The sequence below is a fragment of the Entelurus aequoreus genome, linkage group LG09, assembly GCF_033978785.1.
Source record: "Entelurus aequoreus isolate RoL-2023_Sb linkage group LG09, RoL_Eaeq_v1.1, whole genome shotgun sequence".
Taxonomy (NCBI): Eukaryota; Metazoa; Chordata; class Actinopteri; order Syngnathiformes; family Syngnathidae; genus Entelurus; species Entelurus aequoreus.
The window spans coordinates 2,556,662-2,563,383 of record NC_084739.1 but is presented as its reverse complement, the minus strand read 5'-3'; positions in this window follow the sequence as shown (position 1 = coordinate 2,563,383).

Below are 6,722 nucleotides of genomic sequence, written 5' to 3'. Positions count from 1 at the left end.
GAAAACATACAACCTTAAAAATTATTTTAGGATTTTAAACACATATACCTTTTTACCTTTTAAATTCCTTCCTCTTCTTTCCTGACAATTTAAATCAATGTTCAGGTAAATGTATTGTTTTTATTGTAAAGAATAATAAATACATTTTAATTTAATTCTTCATTTTAGCTTCTGTTTTTTCGACGAAGAATATTTGTGAAATATTTCTTCAAACTTATTATGATTCAAATTCAAAAAAAATATTCTGGCAAATCTAGAAAATCTGTAGAATCACATTTAAATCTTATTTCAAAGTCTTTTGAATTTCTTTTAACATTTTTGTTCTGGAAAATCTAAAAGAAATAATGATTTGTCTTTGTTAGAAATATAGCTTGGTCCAATTTGTTATATATTCTAACAAAGTGTAGATTGGATTTTAACCTATTTAAAACATGTCATCCAAATTCTAAAATTAATCTTAATCAGGAAAAATTACTAATGATGTTCCATAAACATTTTTTTGAATTTTAAAAAAAAAAGATTCGAATTAGCTAGTTTTTCTCTTTTTTTTTTCGGTTGAATTTTGAATTTTAAAGAGTCGAAATTGAAGATAAACTATGTTTCAAAATTAATTGTCATTTTTTTTGTGTTTTCTCCTCTTTTAAACCATTCAATTAAGTGTAAATATCATTAATTATTAATAAAAACATAGAGTTAAAGGTAAATTGAGCACATTGGCTATTTCTGGCAATTTATTTAAGTGTGTATCAAACTGGTAGCCCTTCGCATTAATCACTACCCAAGAAGTAGCTCTTGCTTTCAAAAAGGTTGCTGACCCCTGATATATATATAATATATGTTTGTTGTTGTTCTTAATGTTGCTGGGACGGGTTTGGTTTTGGAATTGGATTGCATTATTGGGGTATTGTTTTGTTGATTGATTAATAAATTCATTAAAAAAAAAAAAAAAGAATAATAAAAAAATAAAAACATCCTCTACAGCAGTGTTTTTCAACCTTTTTTGAGCCAAGGCACATTTTTTGCATTGAAAAACTCCTGAGGCACACCACAAGCAGAAATCATTAAAAAACAAAACTCAGTAGCCGGTATTGACAATAAAAAGTAGTTTTCGCAATTGTTGGATATAAATTCAAACCATAACCAAGCATGCATCACTTTAGCTCTTGTCTCAAAGTAGGTGTACTGTCATGACCTGTCACATCACGCCGTGACTTATTTTGAGTTTTTGCTGTTTTCCTGTGTGTAGTGTTTTAGTCCTTGTCTTGCGCTCCAATTTTGGTGTTTTTTTCCTGTTTTGTTGGTATTTTCCTGTTTCCTGTCTCATGTCTTCCTTGAGCGCTATTCCCCGCAATCCAGACTATTTAAGTTGTGCGGACGCTTTCCTTCTTTGTGGGGACATTGTTGATTGTCATGACATGTACGGATGTACTTTGTGGACGCCGTCTCTGTTCCGCACGCTGTAAGTCTTTGCTGTCATCCAGCATTTTGTGTTTTGTTTACTTTGCAGCTAGGTCAGTTTTAGTTTCGTTTTGCATAGCCATGCCTTAGCTTCAATGCCTTTTTCTGTGGTATAGCTCGGTTGGTAGAGTGGCCGTGCCAGAAACTTGAGGGTTGCAGGTTCGATCCCCGCTTCCGCCATCCTAGTCACTGCCGTTGTGTCCTAGGGCAAAACACTTTACCCACCTGCTCTCAGTGCCACCCACACTGGTTTAAATGTTACTTAGATATTGGTTTTCACTATGTAAAAGAGCTTTGAGTCACTAGAGAAAAGCGCTATATAAATATACTTCACTTCTTAGCGGCACTCACCTTTTGTTTATTTTTGGTTAAAGCATAAGATACCTTAGTACCTGCACGCTGCCTCCCGCTGTCGTCTGCATATTGTGATCACGACACAACGTGTTTCCCACATCTACAAAGCAATTAGCTCCCCGCTGCCACCTACTGATATGGAAGAGTATTACACGGTTACTCTGCCGAGCTCCAGACAGCACCGACACTCAACAATTTTTTGATTGATTGATTGAGACTTTTATTAGTGGGTTGCACAGTGAAGTACCGCACAATTGACCACTAAATGGTAACACTCGAATAAGTTTTTCAACTTGTTTAAATCGGGGTCCACTTAAATTGATTCATGATACAGATATATACTATCAGATAAATACTATATCATCATAATACAGTCATCTCACAAGATAATCATCAGGGTATATACATTGAATTATTAACATTATTTACAATCCGGCACATTATTTACGGATTATAATTACTTGTGTGCAAAAAACATTTTTAACCCAGTTAGGTGAAATTACATAATCTCACACGGCACAGTGGTTGAAAAACACTGCTCTACAGCAGTGTTTTTCAACCACTGTGCCGCGGTAGTGCCATGAGATACAGTCTGGTGTGCCGTGGGAGATGATCTGATTTCACCTATTTGGGTTAAAAATATTTTTTGCAAAGCAGTAATTATAATCGGCAAATGATGTGCCGTTGTTGAGTGTCGGTGCTGTCTGGAGCTCGGCAGAGTAACCGTGTAATACTCTTTTATATCAGTAGGTGGCAGCCGGTAGCTAATTGCTTTGTAGATGTGGGAAACAGCGGGAGGCAGTGCGCAGGTAAAAAGGTGTCTAATGCTTAAACCAAAAATAAACAAAAGGTGAGTGTCTCTAAGACGGTGTTTTTCAACCTTTTGTGAGCCAAGGCAGATTTTTTGCCTTGAAAAAATGCGGAGACACACCACCAGCAGAAATCATTAAAAAAACGAAACTCAGTTGACAGTAAAAAGTCGTTGTCGCAATTGTTGGATATGACTTTAAAGCAGGGGTGTCCAAACTTTTTCCACTGAGGGCCGTACACGGAAAAATGTAAGCATGCGGGGGCCATTTTGATATTTTTCATTTTCAAACCTTAACAAAATATATGAATTTTTTTTTTTTAACCTTTAGGGCTCCCGGGGACTATAAAGGGTCTCAGTCATTAAATTGTTAAAAATAAGTCAAATTATTAGGGTCCGCCCTGTACCCTGTACAAAGGACTCCCACAGGGAGTCCTTTGTACAGGGTACAAAGGAACCTATTGTTATTGTAAGGTTTTATTATTATTATTATTATTATTATTATTCCGCACCGTTGCGCACTACTTTGCCCCCCTTAACATGCTTCAAAACTCACCAAATTTTACACACACATAGAACAACGATGCCACAACACTTTAGTCAAAAAACCAAAACCCAAAAATCAAAATTGCGCTCTAGCGCCCCCTAGGAAAAAAAAAACTGCCTGTAACTCCCACTAGGAAGGTCGTAGAGACATGAAACAAAAACCTGTATGTGGGTCTCACTTAGACCTACAATTCATAATTTAACATCCTTCAGCAAAAATCCACAGGAAGTTGGCAATTTTCCCTACAACACAAAAAAATAATAAAAACACTCATTTTTGCATCTTTGAGCTGTAATTTTACCCCCTTAAAATACTTCAAAACTCACCAAACTTCTTACACACATCAGGACTGGCGGAAATTGCAATCTCATAAAAAAACCGAACCCCAAAACTCAAAATTGCGCTCTAGCGGCCCCTAGGAATAAAACACAGACAAAACTGCTCCTCAGAGGAAAACTCAGACAAAACTGCTTGTAACTTCCGGTAGGAATGTCTTAGAGACATGAAACAAATACCTCTATGTAGGTCTCACTTAGACCTACATTTCATAGATTGACATCCTTCAGCAAAAATCAACAGGAAGTTTGCAATCCCTCCTTCAAAACTACATTTTTGTTAAAACCGGTCACCAAACATCAAACATGATCTGTTTTTGTTTTAATATGGTTTGTGTAGGAGGACAAACATGACACAAACCTCCCTAATTGTTATAAAGCACACTGTTTGTATTAAACATGCTTCACTGATTCCAGTATTTGGCGAGCGCCGTTTTGTCCTACTAATTTTGGCGGTCTTTGAACTCACCTTTAGTTTGTTTACATGTATGACTTTCTCCGACTTCCTAGGACGTGTTTTATGCCACTTCTTTTTCTGTCTCATTTTGTCCACCAAACTTTTAACGTTGTGCGTGAATACACAAAGGTGAGTTTTGTTGATGTTATTGACTTGTGTGGAGTGCTAATCAAACATATTTGGTCACTGCATGACTGCGAGCTAATCCATGCTAACATGCTATTTAGGCGAGCTATATGTACATATTGCATCATTATGCCTCATTTGTAGCTATATTTGAGCTCATTTAGTTTCCTTTAAGTCCTCTTCATTCAATTTATATCTCATGACACACTATCTGTATGTAATATGGCTTCTAATTTGTTGCGGCTCCAGACAGATTTGTTTTTGTATTTTTGGTCCAATATGGCTATTTCAACATTTTAGGTTGCCGACCCCTGTCTTAGGGGCACTCACCTTTTGTTTATGTTTGGTTTAAGCATTAGACACCTTTTTACCTGCGCACTGCCTCCCGCTGTTTCCGACATCCACAAAGCAATTAGCTACCGGCTGCCACCTACTGATATGGAAGAGTATTACACGGTTACTCTGCCGAGCTCTAGACAGCACCGACACTCAACAACAACACATCATTTGCAGACTATAATTACTGCTTTGCAAAAAATATTTTTAACACAAATAGGTTTTTTGATTGATTGAGACTTTTATTAGTAGATTGCACAGTACAGTACATATTCCTTACAATTGACCACTAAATGGTAACACCCGAATACGTTTTTCAACTTGTTTAACGTTAATCAATTCATGGTAAATTAGTGAAATTAGGTGAAATTAGATAATCTCCCACGGCACACCAGACTGTAGTGTGCCGTGGCACAGTGGTTGAAAAACACTGCTCTAAGAAAAGGCATTGAAGCTTCGGGAAGGCTGTGCAGAACCAAACTAAAACTGAACTGGCTACAAAGTAAACAAACACAGAATGCTGGACGACAGCAAAGACTTACTGCGGAGCAAAGACGGCGTCCACAAAGTACATCCGAACATGACATGACAATCAACAATGTCCCCACAAAAAAGGATAAAAACAACGGAAATATGTGTGGGGAATAGCGGCCAACGAAGACATGAAACTGCTACAGGAAAATACCAAAAAAAGAGAAAAAGCCACCAAAATGGAAGCGCAAGACAAGAAATAAAACACTACACACAGGAAAACATACAAAAACTCCAAATAAGTCAGGGTGTGATGTGACAGGTGGTGACAGTACACCTACTTTGAGACAAGAGCTATAGTGATGCATGCTTGGTTATGCTTTAAAGACATCCTACAATTGCGACAACAACTTTTTATTGTTAAATGAGTTTGGTTTTTTAATGATTTCTGCTGGTGGTGTGCCTCCGCATTTTTTCAATGAAAAAAATGTGCCTTGGCTCAAAAAAGGTTGAAAAACACTGCTCTACAGGACTGGAAGGCTCTGTTCTGTTTTAGGAATCTATTGCAGCGGCAGTAATGATCTAATAAGTGAGATCAGCCGCCTTCAGCAACGACAACTTGTTCTGCCAGTTTTATGAGTAAGCAGTTAACTCCTTTTAATGGTTTTACAATTGTTAAGGTTGTCAAAATATAACTTTTGTTGGCTTGCTTGGGAACACTTGAACAAAGTTATCGTGTCAAAATCGGACCATAACACTTGACCGTCATCCCGAAATAAATCACATTTCACATAGCATAATTTACTCCTAAACATTTGTCATTGTTGTTTTCCTCCATTTTAAAGGCCTACTGAAATGATTTTTTAAAATTTAAACGGGAATAGCAGATCCATTCTATGTGTCATACTTGATCATTTCGCGATATTGCCATATTTTTGCTGAAAGGATTTAGTAGAGAACAACGACGATAAAGTTCGCAACTTTTGCTCGCTGATAAAAAAAAGCCTTGCCTGTAGCGGAAGTAGCGTGACGTCACGGGAGCTAGTATTCCTCACAATTCCCCGTTGTTTACAATGCAGCGAGAGAGATTCGGACCGAGAAAGTGATGATTACCCCATTAATTTGAGCGAGGATGAAAGATTCGTGGATGAGGAACGTTACAGTGAAGGACTTGAGAGGCAGTGATGGACGTATCTTTTTTCGCTCTGACCGTAACTTAGGTACAAGCTGGCTCATTGGATTCCACACTCTCTCCTTTTTCTATTGTAGATCACAGATTTGTATTTTAAACCACCTGGGATACTATATCCTCTTGAAAATGAGAGTCGAGAACGCCAAATGGACATTCAGTGCCTTTGATCTCCAAGACAATACATCGGCGAAATGCTTTAGCTACGAGCTAACGTGATAGCATCTTGCTTTATAGAAACAAAAGAAATAAACCCCTGACTGGAAGGATAGATAGAAAATCAACAATACTATTAAACCGTGGACATGTAAATACACGGTTAATGCTTTCCAGGCTGGCGAAGGTTAACAATGCTGTGCTAACGACGCCATTGAAGCTAACTTAGCAACCGGACTGCACAGAGCTATGCTAAAAACATTAGCTCTCCACCTACGCCAGCCAGCCCTCATTTGCTCATCAACACCCGTGCTCACCTGCGTTCCAGCGATCGGCAGAAGGACGAAGGACTTCACCCGATGCGTTTGGCGGCCCGTAGACGTAGGAAGTCAAGGTGAGGTCGGCGGCTAGCGCGGCTAGCGCTCCAACAAAGTCCTCCTGGTTGTGTTGCTGTAGTCCGCTGCTAATACACTGATCCCACCTAC